General features: G+C 41.8%; 1 pseudogene; it reads right to left on the reverse strand.

The window, feature by feature from the left end:
- Positions 1 to 23,324, reverse strand: part of LOC145418325 (relaxin receptor 2-like) — a 305,418-nt pseudogene that overhangs the window by 277,422 nt on the left and 4,672 nt on the right.

A 23,324-nucleotide genomic window follows, 5' to 3' on the forward strand; every position in this document is an offset into this window, starting at 1 on the left:
TGCGAATGAATGTGTTTGAATGGATGAGTAAATGGAGAGTGTGTCGTCCTGTCTCGGCTACCTCCCTTTCCTTGGGGGAAGCAGCCTAGGTATATATATATATATATATATATATATATATATATATATATATATATATATATATATATATATATATATATATATATATATATATATATATATATATATATATATATATATATATATAGATATATAGATATATATATATATACTGTATATATATATATATATATATATATATATATATATATATATATATATATATATATATATATATATATATATATATATACAGTAATCACTCAAATATCCGGATCAATAGAGCGATCGGTAGGTTCTGATATTGTTTTTGTCCGGATATTGGGCCCCAGCTTATGGACTTGTACTTACGGACCCTAACACAGAGAAACACCTATACAACTCCCTCCGGACATGCATAGCACCTATTTAACACCCAAATCACACCAATAAGGCACATAAATGACTGAAATAAATGCAATAGACACATAAAATGTGGGTTTAGAAGTATGTTCATACATTAATAAACATTCTGGTACTTATGGACTCTAACCGAACCTAACCTAACCGAACCTAACCGAACTCTGAAAAACACATTCCTACTGCACATGCATGAGGTAAGTTTAGTATGGAAAGAAGTACAGTATGACACTTTCTGGTAAGTATAGTATGGGAAAAAATACAATATGAAACATTCTGGTAAATATAGTATGGAAAATAGTACGACATGAAACATTTTGGCTACTTACAGCAAGTCCCTGGCCACCTCGATGAATAACCGCCTCCTCTCGGACTCTGACAGTAAGAACGATTTCCTGAAGCACTTGCACTACTCTTCCTGAAGTCTTGCACTGAACTTAGTCACTAACACACAGAAGTCCGTTCTTTTCACAGTGTTCACTTTAGTCCAAATAATGTTCCATTAAATTTAAGTGTTGCACATTAACTTTTCCCAAGTTTTTTAAGTTTCCAAAGCCAAAACAAAGAAGGTTAGTTACGTTAAATTTCTTTTCTACTTAGTCTTTTCTCCCAACTTGAAAACCTTAACACAACACACCGTTTTCACTGCACAACACTCAAAATTCCCGTGTGGTCTAGTGGAGAAGTTCTTGCTGTTTATTCACTGTCAGAGCCCGAGAGTATCACTGGCAGGCGTCCAAGGGGTGCATCGGTGGGTAGTGGTGATGGCGTACCGACTACAGAAGACTCTGAAGACAGCCGCAAACTCACGTCGAGCGGTGACTCCACTGTAGTTGATGTGCTGGGCTGTGGCTCGGAGCATGAGGGCCTGTCTTGGGGAGGCAACGGAGTGGAACCAGGGCTTGGCACAGCGGGGGTCACGGGCCTGAAAAAACTGTCAATCGTTGACTGACGCAAGGACCGACGATTCTGGCGATTGATGATGCGCTGCCGGAAGCACGCACTTCCTCCACGAGTCCCAAGGGCCCCATCTCCCTGTCGCAGTCCGGGTGTTCCAGGTAGTCTAGGACAGAACTCTAGATGTTCCCGGAGTGCGCTCAGCTTGGGGATGGCTGGAGTAGTGTCCTGCTGGGCGAGTCTGCATCATCATCGCCTTCGTTGTCGGAATGTTCATGTTGGGACTGACACCAGCAACCGAAGACGCGATCTCGATATCAGACAACGTCTGATACCCAGGATCGCCCTCGTCGTCGTCCAACCACTCACGAACATCGTCCACATCAACATCGTCGCCGTGCGTACGCATGCCGTGCATGGAAGTCATCCACGTCAAACCCTAGGAAATCGTGCTCACATCTGTTCCGAGAAGCAGACGAGACCAACCATTTTCAAGAGTTTTCACAGGGACTTCCTTCCATGCACTAGCCCAGTTGTACAGCGCAGACTTGATGTTGTAGCGACGAAAAGGTTTTTCCAAAGTCCGCTTGCCTCGAGTGTCACGTCCTTCCCTGCGCTCGTCCTCGTCCTCGAGAACCACCATCACCTCGTCCAGGAACTTCCGACGGTACAGGCGCTTTGTTGCCACGATCACTCCTTGGTCCATTGGTTGAATGAGAGCAGTCGTATTAGGTGGCAGAAACATGCACCTAATACAGCCATTCTCAGCAACCAAGTCCTTGTCGCACGGGTGGGCAGGTGCATTGTCGAGGAGAAGGGAGAGCCTTTACCTGGTCGCGAGGAATTTCAGTGTCTTCGTCTGGTAATGTATGACCTCCTTGACGAAGTGATGGTGAAACCAGTCTTTGAAAATCACAGCTGTGAACCATGCTTTCAAGAATGGTACCATACGACAGGAAGGACATCCATCACCCCAGCGAAGGCACCGAGGCTGCTTTGCACGGCCAGCAATAACGGGCTTAAGCCGGTGCATGCCGTTAGCATTGGCACAACACAAAGCAGATATCCGTTCCTTAGAAAGCTTGCGACCAGGTACACGCTTCTCCGTCTCATCGGCGAGAGTCGTTCGTTGGCACCGGCGATAGAATAGGCCAGTTTCGTCAGCGTTATAGACTTGACCGAGAGTGAGGCCTCCCTGTCGATCAAGCCTTTCACCTTGTGCCGAAACTCGTCCACTCCATCCTCGTTAGCGTCAATGCTTCGCCATGTGCTTTACGGTTAGTAAGGCCATGTGCGCAGCTTGAACGCGAAGAGCCAACCCTCGGATGCCTTGAAGTCTAGGGCGTCGTGAAGCCTTGCAAGCTTCTCAGAAGCAGCCTTCAGCTCCGTTCCACGTACCATCACACCAGCTGTACGTTGCTGTCGGTACCAAATCAACGTGGAGCGGTCGATTTCTGCATACTTGGGGGTAAACATAACCTTCCTCTCCACATTGCGTTTGCTTCTCGACGAGAAGTCAGCCGTGTACTGCATGAGCTTGTCTCGGGAACGCGTGATATCAAACAAAGTCGACGGGCCAGGTTGAACTCGCGGAGAATGCGAGAGGAAGACCAACCCGCATCAACCTTCTCCAATATCTCCCGTTTCTTCTCCGAGTCAACACCACTCTCTTCCTTTTCTCAGGAGGCGGGGCCATCATCACACACACTAAGAGTAGGGCAGAAAGCAGCAGGAGGCCTTGCAGCAAGTACGGCACCACCACAAAAGCGAGCACGTGGGCAGCCATGTGAAGAGCGTAGGTCTTGTCGCCAGGTGAGAGACAGGCGGGAAGTGGGGGAGGATGCAGCGGCGCTCTATCGGACGTCGGAGGAATGACGAACCAAAACAATGCTCTCACGCGGCGCGTAGCGCAAGTTCAAATTACGGACGGCAAAAAATCGATTTTTTTCCAATTTTTGGATTTTCGGACCATTTTGGGAATGTTTGATCCCAGGACGATAAGGTTCGGTTAGTGGGGATGTTCGGTTATTGGGCGTCCGGATATTAGAGGGATTACTGTATATATACATATATATATATATACATATATATATATATATATATATATATATATATATATATATATATATATATATATATATATGTATATATATATATATATATATATATATATATATGTATATATATATATATATATATATATATATATATATATATATAACTATCTATCTATCTATCTATCTATATACAGAGAGAGAGAGAGAGAGAGAGAGAGAGAGACTAACAAGCAGTGAACGCTAACAACCTGCAAGTAAGCAGGTTTATTCAGTCTGTGATACTAATGTTCGTGAAAATCACCTTGCAATAGTAACAACCCACCCACAGTGCTATAATACTGACCATCATACTTTTGTAAGAGAGGCATTCAAGGTTTTCTCGTTCTGGAGGAGGGATGGCGATACTGCGACTTACATTTCCTCTGTGACCTTTACATCTGTTATCACCGCACGGTAATAATCACCACGACTCACTGACGCCAACACTGAAGATATACAAACTGAGGGATCGGGGAGAAGAGTGTAAGAGAAAAGGCGTAAACAGGACAGTGGGTAAACACGGGCCATCACAGGGTAAACAGTTCCAGCGTCCGTATTTGTTAAGGATCTGAACAATTTTTACTATAAACTTGTCTCCATTACAGTAATCTGTTATCAGATTATTGTAATGGAGACATGTTTATCGCATTGTCCACTGTATTAATCGCTCCAGTTTGGTTGTGAAGTTTATGGTACTTGTATGAAAGAGGACAAAGTATACTGTAAATAAGCCATCTAATACACAACCTAAGGTCAAGACTGGAAATTTGGAATGAGATCTGTGGTCTGGGAAGCTCGACATTCATCTAGAGCTGTACGTACTTTATATCATTCTCTTGTAAATGGGTCCTGGAGATATTTCCTGTACAATTATGCCATCAAATTCATTAACTGGGAGTTAAGAGATAGAAAAGTTGCAAGAAAATTCTGACAAAGTTATAGTCCGTGATCTGGTGGTTAGAAAAGTAGTTTGCTGTCCAAAAGAACTCGGATTCCATTCCACTTTGGAACAGGAAACAATTTCGTAATATTAGTTTCGTTAAAACAGACTTACTTATTTTCCACCAGGCCCATCAATGTGTCATGAAAATATCCTCTCTAATACCGTTATACCAGGTTTAATAAGGCAGCCGCTAACATATACACAGTGTGGACGGTGGGTGTTAGTGACGATGTGGTGACATGTGAAGGTGTTAATTAAGCAGACTGCTGGTTTGTAGGGAATGTACTGCCAAGTTTATACACGGAAATGAACGTATTAGAAACAAATGATAAGAGAGGTCTAGTAGTAGAAAAACAGGTGCTGAGTAACAGCGAAATAGTAAAGACAAATTCATACTTACTACAGGTCATCCTTTTCTCGTCAGACAGTTTAATCTTTTGTAGGATCTCCTTGGTGAAGCTGCTGTCCCCCTTGTTGTCCACTGCGGGAAGAAGAGAAATACATTTATGCCTATCGACTACACGAGGCTCATTAAAGCAGATTAATTTTTACAAAGTTCCAGTTATCCTACACAACACCACCAGCAACAATAAAATTTGGTTAACTTAGGGCCAGGGTAAGATATAATTAATTTGCTGAAGGTTATGGATATAAGCGAGGTTAAAGAGGGGAAGGGTGAGGGAAGAGGTAATAAGAGAAGGAGACGGAGGAGGGGAGAGGGAGAGGGGAGGGGAAGGGAGGAAGAGTAAACGAAAGAGAGGAGAAGAAAATGGGGGGAGAGGAAGAGCAATACTCATGACGAGGGTAGGGAGATAGGGGAAGGGGTGAGAAGGGGTCTCAAGGTGAGACGATGAGAGTAGGAAAGGGGAAGGATAGGAGGAAAAGGAGGTTAGATGGTTAGGATGGCACAAGTGTGTGGGTGTAGGAGTGAGGAGGGCGGAACAGAGATGAGAAGGGGGAGGGATGAGGAGGGGCGATTAAGAATCGATAGGTAAGGAAAGGGGAGGACGAGAATGGTAAGAAGTGCTGGAAAGAAGATATGAGCAGCAACAATCAAGGCGTGACGACCAGCCAAAGAAAACAAGACAAAAAGTATAACCAACCATCCTATCCAGCATCAACTCCCTTCATGTCCCATAAGGAGAGTAGGGGTCTGGGGCTAGGCTAATCACTTCACGCAATTTATACAAAAGCTGTCCATTTACTAACCCTGGGTGGTAATGTGAGAGCATTAAACACCTGTCTTCTCTTAAACTTTAACTCTTATGGGCTACAACCACAAACCTGCTAGAAAACTAGGCCCTCATTCTTTGCTGTATGAGTACTACCAGGGGTAGTGATCTTTTTTCGGGGGTGGGGGGATTACAGGAAACAATTAGGTTTGTCACTCAGTGTAAGGTAACCTAAAGATAGCACTGTATCTAGTCAGTGAGGAGCAAAACACAGAAACAGAACTAGGTAGCACTCACAGAGCACATACCTCCGCCAATGCCATTGCCGTAAAAAACGATCCAGATGCGGATCCGTGGAGATACTGTGTGGAACACATAGGATCCGGATCAGCCCCAAATTTAAGTAATTGTTCCTTGACCCATGGCCCACTCTTTCACCAAATTTTATTGAAATTTACTTAAAACTTTTCAAGATATTGTGCAGGATGCTTGGGATCCTGATTCGACCCAAAATTTAATCAATTATTCTTGGCTCACGTCCCACTTTTCCGCAAAATTTCATTGAAATTCATTGGAAAACTTTTGGAGATATTGTGCGGGATACTCCGGATCCGGATACAGATCCGCTCCAATACTGAATCCACAAAATTTCATTGACAGTCGTTGAGAACTTTGGGTGATGTCATGTGGACAGACAAACAAACGGACAAACATAGGTGAATACATAACCTCCTCCAACTTCGTTGGCGGGGGTAATAAGACAGTTAAGCAAAAGGAAGAGTTTTGACGGAACAAGTTACTGGTAACAGGAAACGACGGATGAGAGAGGGAAATTGTGTTAGGAGATGAGGGACGAAACAGGAAGAGGGGAGGAAAGGTCGGGGGAGGGAAGGTGGGGTATAATGTAGAGAAGAGGAGAGATAATAATCGCAGGAAGGGAGTGATGTGTTTGAGAGAGTTAGTGCAGAGGGTGGACTGATGATAAAAGAATAATATTTTAATACGGAAAAATTAAGCTAATAATTAGAAAAGAACAATAAGAAGCTAGGGGATGGCAAACCAAATAATACAAAGATACAGATAAAAATAGTGAAACACAGCGTCTGTCTGTCTCCCTGATTGCCCAGATGATGTCACCAAAATTTCTCAGTGAATTTCAATGAAGTGTGGTGGAAGGGGGGGTCATGGGCCGAGAAAGAACTGATTACATTTTGGGTCGGATCCGGATCCAAATCCGGCGTTGGCGTAGGTATGCGCTCTCTGATTGCTTTTTAGTTTTATATATATTTATGCATTCCTATATAGAAATATATACCGGCTATATATATATATATATACCCGGTATCTATCTATTTATCTATCTGTCTCTGTTTGTCTTTCTATCTATCTACCTATCTATCTATCTATAGATAGATAGATAGATACACTATATATATATATATATATATATATATATATATATATATATATATATATATATATATATATGTGTGTGTGTGTGTGTGTGTGTGGGTATTGTATGTATTTTAGTGGTAGGTGGGGGCGCCCGTCATCCACCCACTTAATGTAGCGGTATTCTGTTTTTAGGGTAGCTCTACACTGAGTGGCAAGCCAACGATTTCCTGTAAGCCGGGAAGCCATTGACAACGCTCGGTGGTAACCTTATAACTAACCAAAACGTGTTCCCTACGTGACTAGAAGTGGATTGACGGAGGGTTAGTGCCCCTTCCCGGAGAAAAGCTAACTAAACATTCGAACAAGAAGCCTCAGACCAGGACTGACCAACAGAAGACGACTAAGGACCGATCAAAGGACATGGCAATCCTTCTTCCCGCAATGAATTTATCATTGCTATTTGCTCTACTAAGTCGAAAGCCTTTTCATAATCAACAAAACCCAAGATCAGTGGTTTATTATACTCTGTAGTTTTTTCAGTTAGCTGGTTCATTGTGTGTAGGTATCAGTAGTTGAATATCCGCTTCGGAATCCTGCCTGCTCACGGGGTTGGTTTTCTTCCAATTTTGTTGTTATTCTGATCCTAAGGATTTTAGTGATGTTTTTCTAAATAACTGGTAATGAACTAATAGGTCAATAGTTATTAAGATCTTTTGGGCCGCCCTTCATGTAAAGTAAAATAACTACTGTATTGAATTACACCATCTTGTAGGAATATTCTTTTTTATACATTGCGAAATAAGTGGGCGAGCCTGTTTTGTTGTTCTACGCCTGCATCCAACAGCAAATCTGTTACTGTTCCATCTTCTACTGGGGCTTTCCTTCTTTTCATACTTTTAAGAAAAATTATTACTTTGTTGCTGTGGATGAAAGAATAAATGTAGAAGTGAAGCTGGATGGAAGGAAAAAAGTGTTTAGATGTCGTTCACTTAGAATGGACGTAAAGAGAAAGCTTTATGAGTGTGTAGTGGTACCGACTGCGTTATATGGGGCTGAAACATGGAGTATGGGTGTAGCAGAGAGGAAGAGTTTGAATATAATGGAGATGAGGTGTGTGAAGAGTTTGTGTGGATGTCTGAAGCGTTTGTATGGACTCACACGTATGGATCGAGTGAGAAATGATGAAGTACGAATGAGAACTGGAGTTATGGAGAGATAGCTGATCGAACTGCACAGAGAGTGCTGTGATGTTTAGACATTTGGAGAAAATGGATGAAGAGCGATTGGTGAAAAAGATAATCGGATCTGATGTGAGAGGTGCAAGGCTGAGAGGAAGACCATTAATAGGATGGATGGACAGTGTGAAAAGAGCGTTAGATGCGAGAGGGATGTCTGTAGAGCAAGGAAGAGTGGCTGCTCATGACAGGGATGACTGGGGAGAAATTGTGAATGAATAAATGGTGATGCGGCCCCGAGGGGATATTCTCCCGCATTTGGTCTGATCAGCTGATCAGGTCAGGTGTGGGTATGGAGATGGGTTCATTATGATGTGGCAGGGGTAAACCAGCATTGCTGGCGGTCCCTGTTGAGGATGACGCTGATTACACTGCACAATTGACCCTTGTACGGTGTTATGCAGTGAGGATCTGTCCCTTCTCCCTTTCAGGCCAAGATACGAGTAAATATGTATATGTGGATGAGTAAATTGGGAGTGTGTCGTCCTGTCTCGGCAACCCCCTAGGTATATAGAAAGAAGATAGTTTACCTCGTTTGGTATTATCTCTGGTATTTCACTTGTGTCAACTGAAAAGTTAGCTATTGGCGTCTTCTTAAGCTGTCTTCACCATCCTGTCTCTGCATCTAGTGACTTCACTGTTTTTTCTATCAGTGATAAATCTTGTTGCTTTCCTAATGCCATTTTACTTCGGACCTGTTTCAGACTTTTTTATTTTTTGATGGCTTTCTTTGACCTAAGCCATGTTTCTCTTTCCTTTTTCTTCTCTTTTCTGTCTCTTGCTGATAAACTTTCTATTTCATCTTTGTTTTTACTTTAATCTTCTTTCTTCTTTTCAAGAGCTCGAGGGTCATTTTTTTAATACTTGTTGGCATTGGTTGTATTAGTTTTCTCTACTATTTCCTCTTATTCTTTTAGCACTTTTGTTAGTCAGTCATTGAACTTATCAGTGTCACACTCAGCATAACTTAGCCCTAGACAGGTAATGTCAGTTTCTGACTTAACATAGTTATGTAATGTGGGGTCTGACAGATCCCAACATTAAAAAATACAAAAAAAAAAAATCTTACACTGCATTTATTTGGAAATCCTTTTTTCTACATGAAACTAGATAATATTTCTTTAGTTTAATAAAAAAAAAAAAAAAAAATCACTATTTTTTTTTTAACTTTATTTTAAATCAAAACTTCCAATTTTTTTTACACTTTTTTTTTTTTTTTTGATTGCCCTATGAAAATTGAAAAGTTTCTTCTTCCAATGGTGGGTGGTCCACACATCACCGATGGTGGGAACTCCTTTTGAGAAATGGAGAAACAAAGCAATTGAATAATTCACTGGAAACTGAGAAAGTACAAAATTACGTAAATTTTTTTAAGTATTTAGTATTTTTGGTTACCTTCTATTACCACTTCCTCATATGCATATTTTTTTTTTACGTGCAGGGCTCCCTTTCTAGTCTGTATATACTGCAAACATCTGTTAACATGACAATCCATGAAAAAAAAAAAAAAAATCTTTTCCTGCACTAGTATATAATTGCACTCACCGGGCGCTGACAGTTGAGGCAGCAGGAGCACTCCATTCCCATCTGCAGGGACTGCAGTTAGATACTAGTGCAGGTAAAAGTTTTTTTCATGGATTGTCATGTTAACAGATGTTTGCAGTATACACAGACTAAAAATGGAGCCCTGGATGTAAAAAATATGCATATGAGGAAGTGGTAACAATATTACATGAATGGTAATCTGGGGTCTCTCAGACCCGAACAAGTTGCATGTTAGGTAATCTGGGGTCTGAAAAACCCCAATGGCCCTATAGGGCCAAATTAGAGCCAGATACAGAAATGACCCTGCAATTCCCATGAAGGTCATCAAGTGTCAGGAGGGTACTGGGAACGACAAGTTTTTTGGATTAAAAAAAATAAACACCACATCAAAAAAAAAAAAAAAAAAAAAAACTCTGGGGTCTGTCAGACCCCACATTGCTTCTCTAGGGTTAGGGCAATAAATCTCTTCGTTATTTCTAACTGAAAGGCTGCTTTGTTTTCGCAGACTTCTATTGGGCATATCTTTTTATTTTCAAGCAGCATTTTTCTTTTACTTCTGAAACTGAATCTGGTTATGCAACCCACCATTGTATGATCACTTCTTATAATTACTTTGTTGACTTCTAATAATTATCTTGTTGATAACCGTGGCATTTATAATCGTGGTATTCTTATATATATATATATATATATATATATATATATATATATATATATATATATATATATATATATATATATATATATATATGTGTGTGTGTGTGTGTGTGTGTGTGTGTGTGTGTGTGTGTGTAAATCTTAAGATATTTGTACAAGATATATCGCTCACAAAGAAATGCTCCGAAGTTTTGCAAAACAAATAGAATACAGTTCAGTGTGGTGAAAGACTAAGTCCAGTACTCAAAGTGCCAATGACAAATGCACAGAACAGTGACTCTTTCCCAGTAACTGGTTTTAAATATTACATCTTAAGATTTGCCTGCATGCTGTTTACAATGAGCTAAGACCTTCAGTCAGATGACGGAACTTTCATTTTAAATTTCCCAGCCTCAGACGATTTTATTGAACTAAGGAGAAATGTATTTCAGCGACGGGGTTAGTGAAACGATGCCCATGTCCTTCGGTTCGAAAACAATGAAGTCTAATAAACTCGTTTGATTGAAACAAGAATATCATTTGCAATACGCCATCTGATGGGCGGGGTTGCTACTGACCGAGTTTACATCAGTAACTTGTAAATGGAAGGCTTGGTGATATTTGCAGAAGAAAATCGACAGGAAATAAGTGTTACAAAATCTTTAAAACCAGTAGAACACAATCCTAAAAATAAACTCATTAACCTGAAACACACACTACAGCCTCCTGCACTAACTCTGTTACGGGTCCCTTGGGCTTGACCTGATTCTACCGAGTGCTTGGCAGTACTTGAGAACCTCATTTAAAGCAGATCAATGGAAAGCACTGATTTCTCTTGCAAAAATAAAAATGAACACACACACACACACACACACACACACACACACACACACACACACACACACACACACACACACACACACACACACACACACACACACACACACACACACACACACACACACACACACACACACACACTTATAGTTGCACAAGCATGATTGTACACTCACATCTACACTCACTCAATCTCCGCAAATGGGTGACCAACAGCTGAATCACAAGACAACTGGACGACAGTCAACTGGGTGAAGGGCATCTCGGCGACCACCAAAGCGTCGACACCCAAATGGTCGACAGTATCACCTGTAGCCAACTCAGTGTCACCTGCTTCATTTCAGACAGTCACTGTATCAGAACACTGAAGAGGTTGGGCTTCATATCTAATACTCGTACAGTCATCAGGAATGTGCAAGTGAACTAACAGGTGCTGAGTGTCATCGGGCTGGCTTATATCCTTTCCAGTGTTGTTGTGGAAGTCTTCAAACAATTTCTGGATCACCTGAAGGTACTACACTGCACTCAAAGAGCGCATACCTCCGCCATTGCCTATATCAAACAACCCAGATTAGCACCAAAATTTAAGCAACTCTGCCTTGGCCCATAACCCCAATATCAGCATAATTTCATTGAAATCCGTTAATAACTTTTTGAAACATCTTGTGACAAACAAAGAGACAAAGATGGGTGGCTACATTGCCTCCTCCAACTTTCGTTGGCGGAGGTAATAACGATTTTATTTAATTTGAGGACCGTGCAGAATATCTAGACAAAACATTCAAACGTAGACGCCCTGTATGAGGCAGTAGGTGAGCCCATCAACTGCGATGCCTTCTTGATATGCTGAATGCTAATGATAGAGTAACGGCAGATGAAGCCAGAACTAACGACGCAGTACAAAGACTGGAACAACAGATTTAAGAAACTGGTAAATGAGAGGAGAGTGTCAGTGTTACAAATGCAGCACGAAATACAGAACGAGCAGCACGACAATGAAGCTTCTGTACTTTAGGTTAATGTTGTCCAGTGAACCGTCCGGCAGATCATGTGGATGAAAACTATAGCACTAAAAGAACAAGAAAGGAATGTGGATGCGCAATGTCAAAAATACAAAGATAACAGTTAAATGTTGCTCCATTTGGAGAGAGTGGTGCAAAATATCATTCCATCTAAATGATAAAGTTTGTGCCTCAATTGTATAAACATTTTTTACACACTTAGATCACAGGCCATAGCTGTCCTTAGTTGAAATTAAACTTGAACCTAACCATTTTAGAATAAAATCTGATCTATATTCATTAATAAATATAAATTTACTGATTTTTTCATTATATTAATCCTCTTACCAAATTTCTCGCATGATGACATTTATATTTTGCCAGATACAGTCTTTTTCACATTTTAAGCTTATGATATAATGAGTACACGTATATGCCAGTTTATTGATTTTTATTTTTCTGTATAAACCGTCCATTTCTCCTGTCGCCTAGGTTGCTGTGAGCCAACTGATCTTGAACAACTCCTACACACACACACACACACACACACACACACACACACACACACACACACACACACACACACACACACACACACACACACACACACACACACACACACACACACACACACACACACACACAATTATCTTGAAAGTAACCACATTCAAATGAGGCTTATATCGACTTCCAACCCAAGTGTCAGTGGTAAATATTGACTTACGAAGCTAATCTGCGTCGCTCCATCTTCAGCCAAAGGAAAAGTAAAGACTTATGTTTCTTTTCAGTAGAGGGAGTTTGAAGACTATGTGCTATCAAAGGGAGTGTGTCTCTTCGCTCTGACGACATATATCGATAATTCCACTCACATCATCATCACACCAGAATTTTGTGAGAGTGGATAAAGGCTGTGTTTAATCCCTGTGTTACTATTTCATTTAAATTTGGTAGAACCTCTGCATGGGAAAAAATGATACTTAGATCATTATCTAATTCCTGTAATTAAAAAGAATCTTTAATTGAATGAGGATACATCGCTATTTTGAAAAGGTAAGAACTTCTGAGTATACTAAACACGGAGGAAATAAAACACTGGCAAGCACACACACACACACACACACACACACACACACACACACACACACACACACACACACACACACACACACACACACACATGGGAAACGTAAGTGAATAAAAAACTGAGAGAAAACATGCAATAATAAAGGAGTGAGTCACAAAGACCGAGGTCAAAGCGGATGGTAATCAGGAGAAGGAAAGGAGGAAATATATAGGACAAGGAACAAAGTGACGATTACTATTTTTGTTGCTTCTTATATAAATATCAATGAACAACAGTCCCCTGTAGGCATATACAGTAATTATAGCTCTGCACGCACAAGAAGAGAGAGAGAGAAAGAGGGGGAGAAGGGGAATGACTAATAAAGAAAGAAGAGAAGAAATAGAAAAGCTCGCTGCTCAGGGATTAGAAAACTTTGCTTCTCAACGTTGTTTTGGAAAGTTAATAAGAGGCTGGGGTTGAAGGACTGGCTACAGTGTGAAGATGAAGTGCTCTTTACAGTGTGCTTGTGTCCTGCTGTTTATTATGTGGGACTGTAATGATCTAAAAACTATATAAGTATTGTTCGTTCAGCCATTCAGTACCATAATGCCTTTCTTTATTACAGATCTTTCCCACGTGACGTCACGAGTCATGTGACTTTTGTTTACCACGCCATACTGGACGGCAAATTGTCGGAAGTCTAGAGAGAGAACTGCAGATTCCACACCGGTAATCTACTGTTGTAACTTCGGCTGTAAGACAGGGCAGAAACTGGAAGTGAGGTACTCTTCTACCTTTTTCCAACCAATGAGGAGAGGCGACATCAAGTGGATGGCTGATGCGGAGAGGGAAAATTGGCAGCTTACGGCCTACATCCGGCTCTGTGGCAAGCATTTTCTATCAAGTAAGCCAATGAGTTGATAAGGCATATTTATAATTCGTAGCAGTTGCAGATGTATTGGGATATCTTAATTATGTTAATGTCACTGAGTACAAGACCCACATGGCCATGTGTGTGCGTAGGGAAAGGGGGAGGGTCCATGTCACAGGACTTGTTTTGGTATTATTCCAGAGTTTCACCCAAACAAAATCGGACATAAACTACGGTATATTCTCCAAAGCAGTGATGATCAAGAATGTTAGATAAGTAAAACTGATTAAATTACAGGTTAGGTCATACTTATGGTTAGGTTAGGTTAGGTAAGGTTAGGCTGGGTTAGGTTAGGTTAAATCTAAAATTTTATTTTTTCAATGTTTTTCAGTGTGTTTCATATAAAACTGATAGTTGTGTCATGGTGGATCATTTTGATAGTAGTGCAGTACCGAATACTATTCAACACTTCAGTATAAAACTGTTATATACAACTGTGAAACTGTATGCCAAACTATGTTTCAAGTAGCTACAACCGAAGCATAATTACTAGTGCTGCTATGTATAACTTTATGTTTTTTTTAGAAACGAATGTTACTCCACTGAAAGCCAAACTGCCAATACATGGTCCAGTTAAATATATATTTTTCACTGAATACAAAAATACTTTAATTACAAATGATAGGATAAATACTGTACTTAGCCTATATCAAGTGCCCTTTATACTTATCTTTTGCCACGTATGTACTAAAACTATTTTTTTTTAATTTAAAATCATTATATGGTTTAAGTCTATATATTATGATGTGGTATTCATCAGCATAAAGTAAATGACCTTGATTTAAATTTGTGCCAATGTTATGTTTCAGTTGAAATGTAAAAGTTTACTTCAACAGTAATACTGTCAGTTATGCATTTTATTTAAAACTTTTTTGTATATAGGCTGTGTGTACAAGTATGTATCTAGGCCTATAATTACTGAAATATCCAAAATAAGTAAATTTTATGGCAAATTTCCAGAATTCCACCCAACTGACAATGAAGCTTAAAATTTTCATTTTTCAATGTTTCATACTGTGATTAGTATGAATCTGATATTCATTTCTGTCGGAAATAACTTTTTTATTCTAAACCAAGCCAACCCAACCAACCTAACCTAACCTAACCTAACCTAACCTAGGACCTAACTTGAAGATTAAGAATACAGGATAACTGCAGTAGGCCAATAGGCCCATGCAAGGCAGCTCCCACAAGAATGTGGCTACTCTACCATGCCGACAATAGCCCATGCAGGCCCATGTTAGGCAGCTCCCTCTAGAGTGTGACTACAAGAAAGACAAATATTATATGTAACCTATACCTGTTATATGTCTACCTAGCTTGTACTTGAAACTTTCTAAAGAGGGGACAGCAACTACATCACTGGGTAACCCATTCCTTTCATCAGCTGCTCGATTCCCAGTCAGTATATACAATCCTTCCCTCCTTGACCCCACGTCAATAATTTACTGATTAGTAAGACAATTTACATGTAAAGTATGTCAGTTTCAGCTAGCTACATTACTATCTATCTATCTATCTGTCTAGCTACATTACACTTATACAATATGTCTATTTACCTGGAAGGATGTCCGGGTGAGCTTTGACGGAATGTTCACCAAATAGTGATAGAGATCGCCATATATGAGATAAGGTTTCAGTCCCCAATCATTGAATCTGGTGAATTTCTTCTTAGATATGGTGTAAAGATCTAGCCCCAAACACTTAATCTTGTTCCTGTACAGATAATGGTGGCGTTGATCCACATTTCTGCATATATCTGACAGATTAATCTCTGACAGCCTGCCTGGACAGCCATTACTGTGAAGAGTTTGCCGTCCAATATGGAGTCGTAAACAAAACCACGTGATTTCTGTGACGTCACTGGAAAAGGTCTAAATAGATCTTTTCCATGTGACGTCACGGGTCATGTGACGTTTGTTTACGACGCCATACTGGGCGGCAAACTGTCAGACGTCTACAAAGAGAGAACTGCAGATTCCACAATGGCATTCTGTTGTTGTGCCTTCGGCTGTACGACATGACAGAAAAGTGGAAGTGGGGTAAACTTCTGCCGGTTTCCAGCCAATGAGGAAAGGCAACAGAAGTGGATAGCTGCCGTGAAGAGGGAGAATTGGCAGCCGACGGCCTACACCCGACTCTGTAGCAGGCATTTCATATCAGGTGAACCACCCACCACCCCCTCCAACCCCACCTCCCTCCCCCGTGCCGCCACCCAACCACCTCACACACACCCTCACCCCACCTACACACCCCCTCCACCCTCTTACTGCCACCACAATTCCCCCACCGCCACCCCCACCCCATCACCGTCCCCCACCACCCCTCACTCCCACCCCTCAACAACCCCACCATCCCCTCCAACCCCACCCCCCTCCCCAGTGCCGCCACCCAACCACCTCACACACACCCTCACCCCACCTACACATCCCCTCCACCCTCTCACTGCCACCACAACTCCCCCACCGCCACCCCCACCCCATCACCGTCCCCCACCACCCCTCACTCCCACCCCTCAACAACCTCCCTACCCCCCACTTTCGAACCCCCCCAACTTCCTCCACAAGCCCCCCTAGCCCCTCACAAAACCCCCCACTACCACCCAACCCCCTTCCCCTCCACCCCCTAACCGTCCCACCCGTTACCACTCATCCTCAACCCTCCCCCACACCCTCACCCCCCACGCCCCCCCCACCCCCCAAACCAACCCTAATCCCACTCCCCCACCCCCCACTGCCATTCAAACCCCCCACCCTCCCTCTACCTCCTTCCCCCACTCCCACGCCCCCACCCGCCACTCATTCATCAACTACTCAGTGTATACAATCCCTCCCCCCTTGGCCCCAAGTCAGTTATTTACTGATTACCAAGACGATTTACATGTACTGTATGTCAATTCCAGCTGGATATATTACATATATTTACCTTGAGGGATGCCCCAGTGAACTTTCACGGGGTTTCACCAAATAGTGATAGATAGATCGCCATATCTGAGATCTGGTTTCGGTCTCCCGTACTTGAAACGGATGAATTTCTCGCTAGATATGGTGTAAGCGACCAGCCCCAAACACTTTATCTTGTTCCTGTACAGATCTTGGTGGTGTTGATCCAGATTTCTGCATATATCAAACAGTTCAGTCTCTGACAGCCCTGTCTGGACAGCCATTACTGCAAGGAGTTTGCCCTCCAATATGGAGTCGTAAAAAAACCCACGTGATTTCTGTGACGTCACTGAAAAAGGTCTATACACTGCGTAAAAACATTACAACATGAACACGCAGTCAATACAGTAGATATACGCAGAAATTTTTAACTTTACTCACAGTCTTTGAACACTGTATCTGACAGGGTCAGATACAGTGTTCCTAAGTCCATTTTATTATCTCAAGTCCTGATGAAGTATAACATAATCGCGCGGTAGCAGCACTAAAAATACAGTTTAATCAACGATGAGAGAGAGAGAGAGAGAGAGAGAGAGAGAGAGAGACCATCAATATTTTCATCCTTATAAACGGGTTTTACTACGGCCACACCTTTATTTGCTCAAAACTCACATACACACGACCCACAGCACAATACCAACACCACCATCCACACCAGCCCACTGCACTAGTCATACCCACACCTCTCGCAGCTATACACACACCGTCACACTGCCACACAAAACCACCCACACCGTTTTACTATACACAGTGTCGCCACTGTCACACTCACAATACTATGCCATCCACACTTCGACAGCAACTCAGCGAGTCTTTGTTACCGAGACACTTTTTAAAGACAACCCTGCTTTTACTTGCTCTACAGCAGTGTGTCTCAACCTGGGGAGTGAGCCCACATAGGGCTGGGGGAGCAGTTTCCAGAGGAGGCATGAGGGCCCAACGTTAGGGTAGTGATTGGCTTGAGAAAGTGTGTCTCTCATGATGAACCATTGATTTATTTCCATTCTTTATTTTATCTCTGCTTCAGTCTCTGAAGATGATTATTTTGTACCAATGTTAAACATAATTTCAGTTCTCCTCTTCTTGTCCCCTGGCCGCCACTCTGCTCCCTCTCTTCTTTACTCTGGCCATCTCAGGAGTAAGATAACGATCACAAGAGGTCGAGGACCAAATGTTAGACCAGACACAAGTTTTTCATTATCTAAACATAAAGTTTTGTTTGAGGATTGGTTTCTTTTCCTGGTCATTGCACAAGTCCAACCTTCCTTCATTAATTTAAACGTTTTCAGTCTGCTACAACTTGTGCCTTCCTTAATTAACTTAAAATTTCAGTTCGTTACAGCGTCAAGAGCCAGTCGTCACCCACATATGCACAAAACAGCTACCTGTCCCTCACGGTTACGCATGTCTTTATTCAACCGATAGCTATATCTTTAGCTATATAAACTAAACACTACTGATGCTTCTGTATTATGAAAATATTTGTTATTTGGTTAGTCTTTCGTAACGAGGAACACGTTTTCCAAATGTGACAGGATCATGAACAAGCTTGTTCTGATTATGACTGATGTTCAAGCTTGTGGTATAAAATTAATGAACATGTGTTTGTAATTAACACAGATTGGTATTGGTGGTGTTTATGAACATGCAATGTGGTGGTCCTTATGACCATGTGGTATGGTGGTATTTAGGACCATTTGGTACGGAGGTACTTAGGACCATGTGGTACGGTGGTATTTATGATCATGTGGTACGGTGGTATTTATGACCATGTGGTGTGATAGTGTCTTTCATTATGTGATGTGGTGTTTTTTGAGTATATGCTGCGGTGGCATATCCGACCATTTGGTGTGGTGATGTTTATGACCATGAGTTGTGGTGGTGTTTGTGACGTTGTGGTGTGGTGGTGTTTATGACCATGAGTTGTGGTGGTGTTTGTGACGTTGCGGTGTGGCGGTGTTTATGACCATGAGTTGTGGTGGTGTTTGTGACGTTGTGGTGTGGTGGTGTTTATGACCACGAGTTGTGGTGGTGTTTGTGACGTTGTGGTGTGGTGGTGTTTATGACCTTGAGTTGTGGTGGTGTGTATGACGTTGTGGCGTGATGGTGTCTACTGCAGTGCTGGTACTTGACGATACGGTGTGGTGTTGTTGATGGCGGGGTGGTGTCATGATATGTATGGCGATGATTTTTTTTTTTTTTATGCGAGGAAGAATGAACCAAAGGCCATGAGCCCGCAATAACAGTTCCCTCCAAGAGAAAAACAAAATACAATAGAGAGCCAAATTCAAGATCCGATCATTTTGAGATGCCTGGACACACTGCGTTTGAAAGACTGGAGATCATATGCAGCAGGAAATACAGACAGAGGGAGACAGTTCCAGAGCTGACCTGTTGAATAAATGAAAAACTGGGAGTAACGGTTAACTCTTGCATTAGAGAGTTGGACAGAAAAGGGATGAGAGTTTGCTGCCAGACGGGTGCTACGAGCCCGTTGTAGAGGTGGAGGAATGCATGCAGACAGTTCAGAGGAGCAATAACCATTAAAGTGATAGAAAAGAGATAAAGATGCAACAGTGCAGCGAAGAGACAGAGGTTGAAGGGAGTCAGTAAGAGGAGGAGAGATAAGGAGACGAAAAGCCTTTGACTCCACCCTATTGAGAAGAGCTGTATGTGGGGAGCCACCCAAAACATGAGAGTTGTACTCCACACAGGGGCGGATAAAACCCCTGTATAGAGTCAACAATTGTGCAGGGATAAAGAAAGAGCGGAGTCGGCTTAGCACACCCAGTCTCTTGGAAGCAGATTTTACAAGAGATGTAATATGATCTTTCCAAGATAAGTCCCGAGTAAATGAAACCCCAAGCATGTTCAAGGATGATGCAGGATTAAGCTGAATATTATTAAACATTAGTGGGTATACCTGTGGAAGATTTTGTTGGGTTGATAGGTGTAAGAACTGAGTCTTAGATGCATTAAAAACAACCATATTATTTTTACCCCAGTCAGAGATACGAGCCAAGTCAGACATTAGGTGTGCCATAGCCTCATCCCTTGTTTGTTGAAGTAACTGTTGAGATGGGCGTTGCGGGAACCGAATGGAAAGGTGAAGGGTGGAGTCATCAGTGTATGAGTGTATAGGGTTAGATGTACAGCTTAGAAGATCATTGATGAATAAAAGGAAGAGAGTAGGTGATAGGACAGAGCCCTGAGGAACACCACTGTTGATAGATCTAGGAGAAGAACGATGGCCGTCTACAACAGTGGATATAGAACGACCAGAATGGAAGCTAGCGATGAAGGCACAGATAGAAGGATAGAAACCGTAGGAGGGCAGTTTGGAAATTAAAGATTTATGCCAGACTCGATCGAAAGCCTTTGAGATGTCAAGTGCAATGGCAAAGCTTTCGCCAAAGTCCCGAAAGGAGGATGACCAGGAGTCTGAAAGGTAGGTGAGAAGATCGCCAGTGGAGCGTCCCTGACGGAACCCATACTGACGATCGGAAAGAAGGTTGTGATAGGAAAGATGCCATAAAATTTTTCTATTGAGAATTGACTCAAAAACTTTTGAAATACAGGACGTTAAAGCAATTGGACGATAGTTGGAGGGTTGGGAGTGGTCACCCTTCTTTGGGACTGGCTGAATGAGAGCAAACTTCCAGCAAGAAGGAAAGGTACAAGTTGACAGACAAAGGCGAAAGAGTTTGCCTAGGCAGGGTGTAAGCACAGAAGCACAGTTCTTGAGAACAACAGGAGGAACCCCATCAGGCCCATATGCCTTGTTAGTACTGAGGCCAGTGATGGCGGAAAATACATCAACTGAAGAAATATTAATGTCAGCCATGAGGAAGTCAGAGAGGGGAAGAGATGGAGGAACAGCACCGGAATCATCTAAGGTGGAATTGGAGGAGAAAGTCTGAGCGAAGAGATCTGCTTTATCAGTAGAAGAAATAGCTACAGAACCATCAGAGTAGAAAAGAGGAGGGAAGGATGATGAGGTAAAGTTGTTAGAAAGATTTTTGGCAAGGTGCCAGAAGGAGCAGGAAGAATTCGAGTTGGAGAGTTGAGAGCATTTAGTATGGATTAAATTATTTTTAGTAGAGCGTAGAACAGACTTTGCACTATTCTGGGCAGAAACGTAAAGATGATGTGATTCAGGGGTGGGTTGGCTCCGGTACCTTTTGTAGGCCCTCTCCTTGTTGCGGACAGCATTAGAACAAGCGTGATTAAACCAAGGCTTTCTTGCGTTAGTCAAAGGATATGAGAAAGGAATGTATGCTTCCATGTCTGAGACAATAACCTCCGTAATGTGCAAGACACACTCAGATGGCGCCCGGCCATGGAAGTAATAATCATTCCAGGGAAAATCAAAGAAGTACTGCCTGAGGGCCACCGAGTCCGCGGCTCCAAAATGCCACAGACGACGTTTCCCTGGAGGGTCCACAGGCCGTACCGGAGTGAGACAGGTTAAGGTAATAAGGTTGTGATCGGAGGAACCCAAAGGAGAGAAAAGATTAACAGAGTAAGCAGAAGGATTAGTTGTGAGGAAGAAGTCAAGTATGTTGGAGCTCTCTCCAAGGCGATCAGGGATACGGGTAGGGTGCTGTACAAGCTGGTCTAGGTCATTAAGGATAGAAAAGATGTAGGCTTGCTCACCAGGTGGATCCGTGAAAGAAGAGGAGAGTCAAAGGTGGTGGTGAACATTGAAATCTCCTAGAATGAAGATTACATACATATATATATATATATATATATATATATATATATATATACATATATATATATAGATAGATAGATAGATAGATAGATAGATAGACAGACAGATAGATAGATAGACAGATGATAGATTAGATAGATGGATAGACAGATAGACAGATATAGACAGACAGATAGATAGATAGATAGATAGATAGATAGATTAATAGATAGACAGACAGACAGATAGATAGATAGATAGATATACATATATATATATATATATATATATATATATCATCTATCTATCTATCTATCTATATATATATATATATATATATATATATATATATATATATATATATATATATATATTTATTTATGCGAGGAAGAAGGAACCAAAGGCCATGAGCCCGCAATAAGAGTTCCCTCCAAGAGAAAAACAAAATACAAGAGTGAGCCAAATTCAAGATCCATTCATTTCGAGATGTCTGGACACACTGCGTTTGAAAGACTGGAGATCATAGGCAGCCGGAAATACAGAAAGAGGGAGACAGTTCCAGAGTTGACCTGGTGCATAAATGAAGGACTGGGAGTAACGGTTAACTCTTGCATTAGAGAGTTGGACAGAAAAGGGATGAGAGTTTGCTGCTAGACGTGTGCTATGCACCCGTCATAGAGGTGGAGGAATGCATGCAGACAGTTCAGAGGAGCAGTGACCATTAAAGTAGCGATAGAAAAGAGATAAAGATGCAACAGTGTGGCGAAGAGACAGAGGCTGAAGGGAGTCAGTAAGAGGAGGAAAGTTAATGAGATGAAAAGCCTTTGACTCCACCCTATTGAGAAGAGCTGTATGTGGGGAGCCTCCCCACACATGAGAGTTGTACTCCACACAGGGGCGGATAAAATCCCTGTATAGAGTCAACAATTGTGCAGGGGTAAAGAAAGAACGGAGTCGGCTTAGCACACCCAATCTCTTGGAAGCAGATTTTACAAGAAATGTAATATGATCTTACCAAGATAAGTCCCGAGTAAATGAAACCCAAAGCATGTTCAACGATGATGCAGGATTAAACTGAATATTATTAAACATTAGTGGGTATACCTGTGGAAGATTTTGATAGGTTGATAGGTGTAAGAACTGAGTCTTAGATGCATTAAAAACAACAAAATTATTTTTACCCCAGTTAGAGATACGAGCCAAGTCAGACATTAGGTGTGCCATAGCCTCATCCCTTGTTTGTTGAAGTAACTGCTGAGATGGGCGTTGCGGGAACCGAATGGAAACGTGAAGGGTGGAGTCATCAGCATATGAGTGGATAGGGTTAGATGTACAGCTCAGAAAGTCATTGATGAATAAAAGGAAGAGAGTTGGTTATAGGACAGAGCCCTGAGGAACACCACTGTTGATAGATCTAGGAGAAGAATGATGGCCGTCTACAACAGCGACTATAGAACGACCAGAAAGGAAGCTAGC

Source organism: Coenobita brevimanus, chromosome 113, assembly GCF_032717465.1.
Source record: "Coenobita brevimanus isolate Jiangsu-jjx chromosome 113, ASM3271746v2, whole genome shotgun sequence".
Classification (NCBI taxonomy): Eukaryota; Metazoa; Arthropoda; class Malacostraca; order Decapoda; family Coenobitidae; genus Coenobita; species Coenobita brevimanus.